At 46.5% G+C, this 14,094-nt stretch overlaps 1 protein-coding gene and 1 long non-coding RNA gene across 7 annotated transcripts in view; one reads left to right on the top strand and one right to left on the bottom strand.

Annotated features, from left to right (window-relative positions):
- Positions 1–679, bottom strand: part of LOC140610797 (uncharacterized) — a 55,704-nt gene extending 55,025 nt beyond the window's left edge. Inside the window, exon 1 of one of the 3 annotated variants that reach the window (XR_012012307.1) lies at positions 342–679. This is a non-coding gene — a long non-coding RNA (uncharacterized lncRNA). The remainder of the gene's footprint in view (positions 1–341) is intronic. The other 2 variants (XR_012012306.1, XR_012012308.1) reach the window with 2 other exon arrangements.
- Positions 296–14,094, top strand: part of SMARCA4 (SWI/SNF related BAF chromatin remodeling complex subunit ATPase 4) — a 93,661-nt gene continuing 79,862 nt past the window's right edge. For 2 of the 4 annotated variants that reach the window (XM_072787229.1, XM_072787228.1), the window contains exon 1: positions 296–471. The gene's annotated coding sequence lies outside the window, so the exon portion shown is untranslated. Of the gene's footprint in view, positions 472–8,448; positions 8,473–14,094 lie in introns of those variants that run through there. The other 2 variants (XM_072787222.1, XM_072787223.1) reach the window with 1 other exon arrangement.

Here is a 14,094-nt window from a genome sequence, read left to right as displayed (position 1 = left end):
CACCGCCGCAGTGGCGCTCGCTCTGCGCATGCCCGGCAGCGTCGGGACGCAGCGTGAGGACGAAGACCCCAGTGCGCATGAGCAAGACCGTCCCGGACTGACGGGTGGTACAGCAGGAGCGCCCGCTCTCTCTGGTCCCGCCCACCTCCCCGAGGCTCCGAGCGGACGCGCACGCGCACTGGGAGCGGAAGGGCGGACGGGCGCGCGCACGAGGCCGGGCGGGCGGCGGAAGCGAGAGAAGCCGAGTGTGGGGGGAGGGGAGCTGGCGAGTGCGCGCGCAGCGGGGGCGCGGGCGGCGTGGGGGGGCGGCCGAGGCGGGCGGGCGCGCGCGCGAGACTTACCCTCACTCGGCGGTGGTGGCGGCGGCGGCTTCTTTGTTTCGTGAGGAGAGGCGAGACGCCCACTCTGCCCCCGGCCCCGCGCGGAGGGGCGGGGGCGGTGCCGGGAAGGCGACGGCGCCGGCCACTCTCGGTAAGGAACGCGGGCCGCGGGGGGAGCGCGGCGCGGGGCTTGGGAGGACGGTTTGAATGGAGCCGGGGCGCCGAGGGGGGAGGGGGCCGCCGGCGCCCAGAGCGGGGCTGGGGTACGGCGGCGCCCGAGGGTCAAGAAGCCTGGCCGGCACTGCGCGCGCGGGCAAGGCCACAGTGTAGCGAGGCCGCGGCGGCTACAGCATCCGCGGGCCGTGGGGTGGGGGCCCGGGCCGCGTGGAGGCCGCGCGCGCGCTCTCGCCGGGGTCGCCGGACAAAGCTCTCCGCCTCCTCTGCGGGCCGGGGGCCGGGCACCCGGTCGTAGTGTCCGTGGCGGCAGCAACAATAGCAGGGCGTCGGGGCTTTTCTGGCTACGCTGTAACGGGTTTGACCCGAATGTTGTCTTTTTGGGGAGGCTGCGGTCGGGGCTTAGTAGGAAAAACCCCAAATGAGTCTAGTGTCGCCTGGAAACGAGCATAAGCAGCCCATTTGGGTTAGCCGATCTAAAATTTTATTTTTAAAAAAATCACAAATTCTGGATTTTCGAAGAAAAGTAAATAACTCCCCCAATCCCTTGCAAGTGGTGACTTCAAAATGTTTGCCCTGAAGTGGGGAGTCTAGAGCTAGTGGGGGAGGACGGGTAGAACTGTTTGCTGTTGAAAGCATTGTTTTTGTTTTGCGTCCTTTCGTCTTCATTTGGTTTTCTAGATTTTAAAGCTTTTATTTAAAATGTGGGCCTTTAGGAGAGTGTTTTGTGCTGGTCTTGAAGACACCAGTCTTGATTTTTTCCCCCCAGTGAATCCTTGGGGAAACTAGGGAATAAGCGCAAGAGTCACTTCCTGGGAATTTGGAACAAGTTTTCAGTTTGAATTGACAGATCCAATTGGAGTTTGATTCCCTGCGCTGTCGGTCGCTTAGCTGTGTGACCTTAGATAAATAGCTTAATCTCTCTGAACTTCAGTTTTTTCGTTTGTGAAATGGGGATAATGCCACAAATGGAGTTGGTGAAAACCTGTAAAATGGTTCCTGGCAAGTGGGAAGTACCATTGTTGCTGTCAGGCCCAATCTCCTCCTTCATTATGGAGCAAGTATTTGTTGAGTCCTTCCTGGGTGTTCGATGGTTGGTGGTTGGATGCTCTGAGGAGCCTCTCCAGTTTGGTAGGGGAACAGATGGTAAATGTGGGAAGAATTCCCCATGGCCCATCATGTAATCCTCATTACCCTTCCTGAGAGAGGAACACAGTGAATGCACAGAGGAGCGATGGGAGCCAGAGATCAAGGAAGTTGCTTGGAAGAGGGGGCCTTTTCTCAGAATCAGGGAGGATGTTCAGGCTTGCATTTTGACCACCTGGAGCAGTCATTGCTTCCCACTGCTACACTCGCATGTCACCTTGATCCTTTCCTGTGTAGCAGTTACCCCAGTTTGGAATTACATATCCGATCTTCTCTGAGGGCCATCAAAGCAGGGATCGTGTCTGCTTGGTGTCCTGGAGTATACCCAAGATGTCTGGCCCATAGTAGGTCCTTAGGGAACATTTGTGGAATGAGTGAGAAGAATCTCTGGGGGTATGGAGTGAGCGTATGTGTGAAATGCTTGGTATAGGACTGGGTTTGGGTTGTAAGCAATGAATGTTACTTGTTCTTGTTGGTTTTTTAACTTTCTAGGCCATTGTCTCCTGGGAACGAGGGAATTGGGTGGTTGGTAAGGGTGGTGGTGAGGACTGCTAATTCTGGGATCAGACCTCCTGGATTCACACCCAGCCTTCTAAATCCTAGCTTGACCTTAAGCAAGGCATTGACCATTAGGTACCCCCACTTGTGAAACAGGCATGATAGCTATGCTACCTCAAACAGTTGTTGTTAGGGTTAAAAACATAGCATGAGAAGCTGTTTAACACACTGCAGTGCCTGACATATAGCAAGCACTTGATTTATTGGAGTTAATGTTCTTTGTACGTACGTGTGTATATATTTGTAAGTCAACTATTTAAAAAATGAAAAAAATAATTTGGAGTCATTCTATATCCCAGGAAGCTCAGATTTGATGTGCTGGTTATATGTACTTTAATGTCTTTAAAATCAATTCATACGTAATTATAACAATATTAAATGCTCCTCCATGTGCCACATACCTTTGTCATTCCTTATGGACCCTCAAGACACTGGGAGGTAGCCCTAGACTAGCCCCCTGTCTTAGCTGTTTATGGAATGTAGGAGAGATTAGGTGTGTTGGGTAAGAACAACATTCTGCTGGTGAAGAAACTGACATTTAGGCTCTATTCAGCCTTCTGGGTTCAACTCCTGGCCTTGCCACTTTTCTTCTTGGTGCCTTAGAGAAATGGAGGTGACAGTTCCTGGCATTTAGTGAATCCTCAGATGTGTCAGCTAGTTTTGGCCTCAGTCATTAAGGCTGCTATGGCACAGAGGGACCCATTCATATTGACCATAGACAGAACACAACATGAATGGTACCCCCCAGAGTTGTGCAAGAAATGGCCCAACCTTACATTCCCTCATTCGGACAAGTGGGCATTGAGAGCCTACCATGAGCCAGGCTCTGACGGGGCCTGAGAATTCAGTCAGAAACAGGCAGACAAGCGCCCTGTTCTCATTTAATCATATCCATCTCCTTAGTTGCAAAGGGGGGCACTAATAGTACCCTGCAAGGATTATTGCAAGGTCTAAACAACAATGACATCTGTAAAGTGCGTAGGACAGCACCTAGCACACAGTGCGGAACAGTTGGTAGCTGGTATCATTTATTAGGATTCCTACAACATCCTGGCAGGTTGAGATACAGAATATATCTTTGTCTTGCTGTAATAGTTCTGTATGTTTTCAAAGTGGTAGCAAAGGAATCAACTTTTCTATTTTGCTTTTTGTAACTTAAAGATTGTAAGCTTGCAATTTCACCATAATGCACTGGAAAGAAGGAAGTGTGTTTGGTGGTATGGGTTTTGGAAAACATCAAATGTTTGTTTCTCATCTCGCATATTTCCTAATAACTTGTAACATTGATTGGAACAGAGAATTAATTTTTAAAAAAATTACTCATCTAGGTGGCTCAGTCAGTTAAGTGTCTGGATCTTGGTTTCAGGTCAGGTTATGATCTCAGGGTTGTGAGATCGAGCATGGGGCTCTTTGTTCATCAGGGAGTCTGCCTGAGATTTTTTTTTTCTCTCTCTCTCCACCCCCAAAACAATTAAAATTTTTAAAAATAAATACTTAAAAAATTAAAAGGATGTGCAAAAGCTACTGTAAAAGGGAAGTAACTGCTACTGGATTATTGGGGGGGAAATGTCTGAGGGGGGACAGTTCAGAATCGAGTCTGAAGCTAAACGCAGCTGCCATTGCTGTAAGCCTTATGGAGATCATCCCTAAGAAGTGTAAGGCTCATTAATATGATTGGAGTTTTTGGTTAACTACATGCTGATGACACTAATTTTTCAGGACATGGATTTGATGGGCATGAGAAATTTGACCTCAAATCATCTATAGTAAAGGAAAGGCCCTTGAGGATAGTGCCAGATGTAGCTGGGTTTGCTGGGCAGTTGGATTTCATAGGGCAGAGAGAATGGAAGGGATGCATCCATTTCCCTCTCAATTCCCTTAGAGAAGGGGTTTTCTTTAGAAAACGGAGAACTGTTAGCAGGGCATAAACCAGCCCAGGCCTCTTCAAAGCCTTTGCGACTAAACTTATCTCCAGCATGCTTCCCTTTGGGACTGTTTCTTTGTTATAGAGGGGGCATGTCTTCATTTTTGCATGTGGGTACTTGTTACTGCGAACAGTCTGGATTTTGCTCAATGTGAAGTTCACCAGCCCTGTGTGAGATAAAAGGAGGATGGACCCTGTATTTAGTGGCAGTGAGCTTTAAAATAGCTCCTTGGGATGGTTTAAGTTCTCTTTTCACAAGTAAGTCATGCCCCACTGGCTCAGGAAGCAGGTGGCTGCATGGCAGTTGCTGTCTCACCTGTTACAGAGGGAAAGGGGTTTGATGTGTGCCACCCTGACTTGGACCATAAGTCCCAGTACAGTGGAACAATGGATGATTGCGCTGTCTTAATGGTGACACTGAAGCACAGGGGTCCACTTGTCGTGCCCTGGGAGCTGCATCAGGCCCTGACGACTGCCATTTGTGTCTTTGATCACAGCCTGGTCTGCTGTACTGAACACCCATGTCTGCCTCTTGGGAACACACCCTGGATACCCCTGCCTGTCAGAGTGCTTCCCTTTGCCTGTACTTTGCACCATTTCAGGCTGGCCTCTGCCTTTTGATCCTCAGCCTAAATCAGTTACTCAGGCCTTGGAGTCAGACAGACTTGAGGCAGGATTCCCTGTGTGATGTTGGACCATTGACTTAACCTCTCTCTGCAGAAAACCCCTTGTTCCTCCCATAGTCTCCCCAGTTCGCACCTCCAGTTGCCAGTACTGAACCAAGGGATGCAAGTTGGAGCTAAAATCCAGCCTGGCTGGGTTTTGCCAAACCTGGCTCCAGGGCTGGTCAGCCCTAAGGAAGGGACACCTTTTCTTTATTTTTATTTTTATTTTTTAAAAGATTTTATATATTTATTTATGAGAGAGAGAGAGAGAAGCAGGCAGGCACAGAGAAACAAGCAGAGGGAGAAGCAGGCTCCATGCAGGGAGGCTGATGTGGGACTCCATCCCAGGTCTCCAGGTTCGCACCCTGGCCTGAAGGTGGCGCTAAACCACTGAGCCACCCGGGCTGCCCAGGGACACCTTTTATATATATTTCAAACATTTTATGCTAGCCGAGGCCCTATTGGTTACCTTGGTCATCATTGACTCCTTTCATTCTTGTTTGTTTGATTTTTTTTTTTTTTTTTGAGAGAGAGATGTATAAGATAATGACGCATATAGTGAGAGCGAGCATAAGCAGGGGTGAGAGAGAGAAGCAGGCTCCCTGCCAACCAGGGAGCTGATTTGAGGCTCCAACCCAGGACCCCAGGATCACGACCTGAGCCAAAGGCAGACGCTAAACTGACCAAGCCACCCAGGCATCCCTACTCCTTTCATTCTTTTAACCTTAACATCTATTCATCAGTGTGTCCAGAGGAATCTTCTAAAACCATCATCAGACCATGTCACCACCCTGCCCAGAACATTCCAGCGGTTTCCCCTTGTACCTAGAGTAGACTCCTACCTCCTCACAGCTGCCCTCAAGGCCTGTGATCTGCCCTCTCCACCCATCTCTGACTTCATCTGCTGCCACATCCCCCTCTCCTGCTCTGATCCAGCACAGTCCCATCTCAGGGCCTTTGTTCTTGCTCTTGCTGGTCCCTCTGTCTATCAGTAGCCACTGATTCCATTCCACTTTAGGTCTCTGCTTAGATGTCCCCTCCCTGAGACCATCCCTGGCCACTACGACTGAAAGAGTGATTCTTGTCAGCCTGATTGTTAACCCTGCTTATTTGTTCATAATACAAGTTCATAGCAAACCCCCTCACCCCAATGTAATCATGTCATGTTTACTTTGTGCTTGCCTCTGTCACTCAGTTGTCAGTTGCACCAGGCAAGGGCTTGGTTGGCCCCTGGATGCCCAATACCTGGTACTCTGCTGAGCAGAGTTGGCTCTCAGTCAGTATTTGAGGTGGCTGGGAGGGACTGTCACAAGTGAAACTGTATAGATGCCATGCCTCCCTGGCCATTCTTGCATTTTGTGCACTCCTATTGTGGGGGACTTCTCTCCCACCCTCTCCACAGGTTATGTGTTGTTGTCAGTGTAGAACATGCAGCAGGTACCTCAACAGACCCGGCAGTAGTAGACCATAACATCCATGTGGGGGTTGACCAGCCTTAAAAAGAAAAAAAAGAAGGGCAGCCTGGGTGGCTCAGCAGTTTAGCGCCGGGTTCAGCCCAGGGCCTGATCCTGGAGACCCAGGATCAAGTCCTGCATCAGGCTCTCTGCATGGAGCCTGTTTCTCTCTCTGCCTGTGCCTGTGCCCCTCTCTCTCTCTCTATCTCTCATGAATAAATAAATAAAATCTTTTAAAAAAAGAAGAAAAGAAGAGAGACTGTGTTTCATGGGGAGCATGGTCAGGACAGATTTGTAAAGCTGGTTGGATTTACTTGATGTATGCTTGCTGGGTCATGTTGTGACTCCAGGTCATGGTCGAAAGAGTTTGGAAAACGCCCATCTAGTGGCTGCATAGGGAAGTGTTTGTATTCTCTCCCTGGAGACTCTGCCTCTCTCCCTGCCGGGTGAACTCCCCAGGGAGAGAGAACTGGCTTAGTTGTCATATGTTTGCATTTTCCCCATCAGTGGTTTTCACGTGAATGAAAACTTTTTTTTAAAAGGCAGGAGGTGTGGATTCCAGTGAATAAATTGATACACAATTCCCAGTGCTAGAAATGATACAGTAGACCCCCTTATTGGTGGAGGACACAGAACCCCAGTGGATGCCTGAAACCATGGATAGTACTGAACCCTATCTGTACTGTTTTTCCTATACATACATGCTTATGGTAAAATTTAATTTATAAATGCACAGAAGAGATTAGCAGTATGAACATTAATGTGAGGAAACTTCATTTAATAGAATCAGGAGGACAGAAGGAGGAGCACTCAAACCCCACTGCTTGTTATCAGTTGTAGACCCAATAGAAAAAGACCTGTCTTTCAAGTCACCTTGCAGGTCATAGTACTTTACTATCCCAGCTGAGGAGGAAAGGCTTTTCTTTTCTTTCTTTCTTTCTTTTTTTTTTTTTTTTGGAAAGGCTTTTCTTCTGCCCCAGCAACAGCCCAGCCAATGAAACACTACTGCACTTAAAACTCCCTATTTACTCCAGTGGGCTGCTTTTTTTTTTTTTTTAAGATTTTATTTTATTTTATTTTATTTTTAATTTTTATTTATTTATGATAGTTACAGAGAGAGAGAGAGGCAGAGACACAGGCAGAGGGAGAAGCAGGCTCCATGCACCGGGAGCCCGATGTGGGATTCGATCCCGGGTCTCCAGAATCGCGCCCTGGGCCAAAGGCAGGCGCCAAACCGCTGCGCCACCCAGGGATCCCCTTTTTTTTAAGATTTTATTTATTTATTCATAAGAGACCGAAAGAGGGGCAGAGACATAGGCAGAGGGAGAAGCCAGCTCCCCATAGGGAGCCGGATATGGGACTCGATCCCAGGGCCCCGGGATCAGACCTGAGCTAAAGGCAGTCGCTCAACCAGTGAGCCACCTAGGTGCCCCAGTGGACTTCTTGTTCATAACAGCCCTTCTGACTTCCCCCTTTCCTTCCAGAAAAGAGCATTCTTTGTTCTCCAGACTTGCCTGTGGTTTTGCCATAGCTTACTTGTCCTGGATTGTAGTTCTCTGCTCCTCCTGAATGAACACATTTTTGTAGGTAAATTAACCAACAGTTTTATTTTTCAGGTTAACAACTTATAATAAAATGGAACACTTATGACAATATAATGTATTAATGTGGCGAATGTGCTCTTTGTCTTTGAGAAGACCTTATTGTACTGTACTCGCCCTGCTTATGATGATATGAGATGATAAAATGCCAATGTGATGAAATGAAGTAAGTGACATATGCGTTGTGACGTAGTGTTAAGCTACTGTTGGTTTTCTGGCAAAATGCAGTGGGAGGATCATCTGCTTGCGGACCAGGGCTGACTGGGTAACTGAAACTGGAAAGCGAAACCTGCATTGGGGGGTGGGGGGGGTGGACTACTGTACTTGGTGACAGAGGACTTCACATGTCTACATTTTAGGTAGAGCGGATAAGACACTATAATTATCATGACGGGTTTTTTTGTTTGTTTGTTTGGTTGGTTCTGAAGTGTATTCCTTTTTAAATGTAGGACAAGGTTTTGCTACTTAATTATATCTGCAAGGAAAATGCTCAGCAGCCAGCATGCAACAGCTAGTGTTGGGGAAGCACTCAGGAATAAGCTATTTCCGTATGTTACCTAAGACAACAGATGCCTCATCCTGTACGGTCTTCCAGGTTCACAGACCATGTGCCTCTCACCATCAGGTCAGGTGTGGACAGTTTTCCTACTACAGTGTTGGGGAGAAACCTTGTTTTGTAGTTTTATATTTAAAAAAAATTTTTTTTAAAGATTTTATTTATTAGAGGGGGGGGGAAGAGGCAGAGGGATAGGGAGAAGCAGACTCCCTGCTAAGCAGGGAGCTGGACACAGGGCTCCATCCCAGTTCCTGGGATCATGATTGGAGCCAAAGACAGACACCTAACCAACTGAGCCACCTGGGCACCCCTTGTTTTGTAGTTTTTTTTTTTTTTTTTTTTTTAAGATTTTATTTATTTATTCAAGAGAGACCGAGAGAGGCAGAGAAACAGGCAGAGGGAGAGGCTCTCTCTCCCCACAGGGAGCCTGACGTGGGATTCCATCCTAGGACCCTGGGATCACGACCTCAGCCAAAGGCAGATGCTCAACCACTGACCCACCCAGGTGTCCCTTGTTTTGTAGTTTTTTTGTTTGTTTGTTTTGTAGTTTTAATGTGACAAATAAGACTGCTTTTGCTGAAGGCATCATGCCCAGCCTCCATGATCAGCCTAAGTACCCTGCCATGGCTGGGCCATGGTGTGTCTGCCAATGAAAATACATAGGGGAACAAAGTTCTCCATGCCCAAAAAGCATGGGGCCAAATTTAAGTATAATGCTGGTTTTCAGGCAAGATAGGAAAAAAACAAATGCAATCATAATCTCAGCAAGCAGATTTTAGAGGGTCCCAATTTAGTGTTAGCAGTCTGTCCTGCTTCGGTGGCTGACCACCACCATTCTTTTTATTTTCACTTTATTTTATTTTTTCTTTATTTTTTCAATTTTAGTTCCACTATAGTTAACATATAGTGTTATATTGGTTTTAGGTGTTCAATATGGGGATTTAACAGTTCTATCCATTATCTCAGTGCTCATCGTGGTTAAGTGGAGTCTTTAATCACCATCACCTATTCCACCCATCCTTCACATCCCTCCCCTCTGGTAACCACCAGTTCTCTAAAGTTAATGAGTCTGTTTTTTGGGTTGTCCCCCTTTTTTTTCTTTGTTCATTTGTTTTGTTTCTTAAATTCCACATGCGATCAGATGGTATTTGTCTTTCTCTGACTTATTTCATTTAGCATCATATTCTAGATCCATCCATCTTGTGACTTCTGTTCTTTTTTGTAAGAGAAAAGCAAAGGTTGGTGTGAAGGAAGAAACTAGATGTACTCCTTAAGCAGTCTGGTTCCGCATTTGAATGTCGATAGATGTTTCTATTTTAAATGATAATTTTGATGAAGTTGAAAGTAGACAGAAAATAATGCAATTCTCAAATTCTTTCATCTTTTTTTTATTTCCACAAAGGTACTTCCCAGACATCTTTTCTGGGTTTTTATTTCTAAGGTATTTTTCTGATCTAGTCTGGTTTGTTTGTTTGTTTGTTTGTTTTTAAACTATGATTACAAAAGTAATAGGTTATTGTAAAAAAATAAACACACGAAAAACACCAGAGATCTGTGATGTGGAAAGTGTCAGTTCCCCATCATTTACCTCCTGACAGCTGCTGGCCACTGCCAACCAGGGTTTGGCAAGTTTTCTTTGGGCTGGCTTCTGTGTTCAGCTGAACCTGCATAATGTCTTATTCTTAGCAAAGTGGGGTTTGGGCCAACCACACCTTACACTGATGCCTCTTTCTTTCCTCTGTTTCATCTTGGATCTTCTTCCACATTCGTGTGCATGAAGCTCCCTCATTTTTAAATAGTGTTCTGCTTCTGGGACATAGATTGTGTGAGGGTTTTGACTGCTCGGCAATTGGGATGATTCTCAGAGAAATCAAGGTGATGTGGCCATGTTACCTCAAGACCCATTGGCCCTGGGGACCTGTTTTCCTCTTGCAGCTTGCTGGATGTCTTAGCTTTCAGGTTTTTGATTCTTGACCCAAAGCAGTTTTACTTCCCATCACATTCCTTTGGGCTGCCTACCTGGATTTCCAGGCTCCATTCCCTCCTTTAGAGCCCCCCAAACACACGTGATCCATGGGCCACATATTCCTTGATTAGGCTTCCAGATATACGTGTAGAGTTTTCATTGTTTTGTCCCTCTGTCCCCTTGTCCTTACTTTTCTCATCTGCTTAGGTGTGGCTGTCTGGTTTAAGATGGATTTCAGTTTTGTGCTTAATTATCTTCTTTTTCCCAGCCCAGACACCAAGTGACTTGTCACAGAAGGACTTGTAGGAGTCCAGTCTGAACAATGAAAGCCCCCTGAAACTCCCAAGACCATGGGATGACCTTGGGGGCCCAAGGAATTTGCTGAAAATTTAAAATCCTTAGTTTACTAAGTAGGAAAGGTAGAGGTATTTGGTGAGGAGGAAAGAAGGGGGTTGAGGAGAAGGCTGTTCCTTGCTCTCAGATCTCACTTCACTTCTGAAATTTCTGGCCAAGCTTGTCAGGCCCTCCTGAGTAGGCAACTCGCTAGAGTACAGTAGTGCCAGGTCCCATACACTCCCCAGTTCTCAGGAGGTGCAGGCCCACCCCTGTCCTTTAAGGACGGTTGATTGGCCAAAAGGAGTTTGAGGCTGGGTGAGAACACCATGTTTGTGGCGGTGGGATCTAAGAGGCAGAGGATAATTTGTAGCAGCTCAGATCCTGACCACTGATTGCCAGGGTGGACCTCATCACTTAAGACCGCTGGTGGTGGTGGTGGTGGTGGTGGTGGTGGTGGTGGTGGAATCCCTGGGTGGCTCAGCGGTTGGGCACCTGCCTTTGGCCCAGGGCTTAATCCTGGAGTCCTGGGATCAAGTCCTGCATCAGGCTCCCTGCATGGAGCCTGCTTCTTTCTCTGCCTATGTTTCTGCACGCCTCTCTCTCTCATGAATAAATAAAATCTTTAAAAAAAAAAAAAAAAAAGACCACTGGCTTTTGTTTGCAGTGGGCCTCTGTGGCCTTCAGGCAACCTGTGTCTCTTTTCCCAGTTCGGCAGAGCTGCCTTGTGCAGCCTTTACTTCCCGAGTTTGTTCCTGAACGCTTTGGGACAGGAGCATCTTTTGAGGTTTGTCCTGCCGGGGAGGCTAAGGTGGGAAACACATTGTCCAGCCTGGTTACTTACTACATGCCTCAATTTACTCATCTCTTTAAGAGAACAGGAGGATAGAAGAACTTACTCTGTACTTTGCTTTTGGGTCAGTAGTGACAAGCAGTAAGCACCTTCACAGTAAACATGGGGGCCCTTGATTTTGCCAGCATGGTGGTATTACTTCCTGCCTGTACATGCCTTGCATGTATTAGCACAGATGATGCTGGCTATGATGCCTGAGGGAGGGATTGGTCTCCTCTGCAGCCTACAGAGGGGGAAACAGAGGCTGGAGGAGGTGAAGTCACTTATCTAGTATCATGCAATTTGCAAGTCTCAGAGTCCCGGCTGTACTTCAGTGAGTCGCACTTCACATGTTGCTTCAGCCTTGTGACTATAGCAGATTCGCGGAGATGCTGGGTGGCCTGTGAGCCTCAGGGACCCCTCTGTCATAGGCCCGTGAGAGTCCCTCTGGGAGGTGTGGTGGTATGGGCTCAGTAAGTAAATCTCAGTCCTTACCACCGAATGGGCTCACAACCCTAGTCCCCTTCCAGCTGGATCATCATCTTCCTTGTTACTTGTTTGTGACTGATAATATCCTCAGCAGTAGAAAATCACTAGGAGGCGGCAGCAAGTCACAGTCTTTCTGGATTTTATTTTATTTTATTTATTTAATTTTTTAAAAAAATATTTTATTTATTCATGAGAAACACACGGAGAGAGGGGCAGAGACACAGGCAGAGTGAGAAGCAGGCTCCATGCAGGGAGCCCGATGTGGGACTTGATCCCAGGTCTCCAGGATCACTCCCTGGGCCGAAGGCAGGTGCTCAACTACTGAGCCACCCAGACATCCCCTCTTTCTGGATTTTATTTTATTTATTTTAATTTTTAAATTTTTTAAATTTATTTTATTTTTTATTTTATTTATTTTTCTTTCTGGATTTTTTTTCTTTCTGGATTTTAAAATATCCCTTTCCTTCCTCTATCTCCACGACCTTGAAATAGTAAGGAAAAACCAATTTCCTCTGCTCACAGCGCTCTGACACCAAATGTGTGGGTTTTCCACATGGAGCACGTTTCTGCAGATACCAGCTGGGTGTCCTACACTTCAATTCTGACACTAATTACCCAGAGTTAGTGCAGACCCCAGAGGTTAGGGGCTCAGTCCCACAAGACTGTTCCTCACTTCAGATGCCAGTCCCAAGTAATGGGTCCCCAGGTTACCTATACTTCTGTCCAACTTGGTTATAAATCCCCAGAATCCCCTCCAGAGTCTTGATTATTTGATATCACAGCTCATAAAACTCGGAGACACGTATGTTTACCGGCGTATTATAAAGGATATTATAAAGAATACAGACGAACAGCCATACGAAGAGGTAAATAAAGTAAGGTCTAGAAGGATACTATGCCCATGGATTTGGAGAGCACCACCCCCCTAATACATGGATGTGTTCACCAACCCAGAAGCTCTCCTAGCTTCTTAGAGTGTTTATGCATGCTTCATCTTGTAGGCATGATTCATAATTCACTTTTCAATTCCTCTCCCCTCCTTGGAGGATGGGGCTGAAAGTTCCAAACTTCTGATCATAGGTTGGTCTTTCTGGCAACCAGCCCCTAATCCTGAAGCTATCCAGGAGCCCGGCAAGAGTTACTTCATTAGAACAAGACACCCCTACCACTTTAGAAAATCCAGGGGTTTTAGTCAAAAACTAAAGGCAGAGACCAAATATATATTTCTTACTATCTCAGGTAGAAAAAATTTTCTTTTAAAAAATATTTGAGATAAAAAAAAAAAAAATTTGAGAGAAAGTGTGCCAGTGCGCACAAGCTGGGGGAGGGGCAGAGAGGGAGAGGCCGACTTCCTTCAGTACAGGGATTCCCAAAGTGGGGCTCGATCCCAGGACGCCAAGATTATGACCTGAGCCAAAGACAAACGCTTAACTGACTGAGCCACCCAGGCATCCTGTTAGACAAAATTTTCTTAAACAGGGCTCCAAAACCATTAACCATGTAAGAACAAATTTGATAAATCAGATGCCATTAAGATAACTTCTCTGCATCACAAGACTATTAAGAGGGGCAGCCTGGGTGGCTCAGCGGTTTAGTGCCACCTTCAGCCCAGAGTGTGATCCTGGGGACTCAGGATTGAGTCCCACGTCAGCCTCCTTGCATGGAGCTTTCTTCTCCCTCTGCCTGTGTCTCTGCCTCTCTCTGTCTCATAAATAAATAAATAAAATCTTTTAAAAAAATTTTTAAACAAGGCCATTAAGAGAATGCAAAGGCGATCCTCATACTGAGAGAGGAACCACATATCCCCAAGTAAAACACTAGTGAAAACAGGGCTTTTGCACAAGTGAGAATCTCAGTGGCCAGTATACAGAAAGGTACTCAACACCATTAGTCACAAGGCACACAAAAGATATGATTATACACTCATCAGAATGGTTACAAATTAGGCTGTGACAGCACCAAGTGTCAGTGTCGATGTAGAGGAACTAGAATGCTCTTCCCTCTGCTGCGGGGATGACAGTTATGTGGGATTGTAGTCCTAATTTGGAAAGCTTGCAGTATTTACCAAAGCTAAAT

This window comes from Canis lupus, chromosome 19 (assembly GCF_048164855.1).
Source record: "Canis lupus baileyi chromosome 19, mCanLup2.hap1, whole genome shotgun sequence".
NCBI lineage: Eukaryota > Metazoa > Chordata > Mammalia > Carnivora > Canidae > Canis > Canis lupus.
Note: the sequence above shows the minus strand (reverse complement) of the source record. Positions and strands in the feature narration are given on the sequence as shown.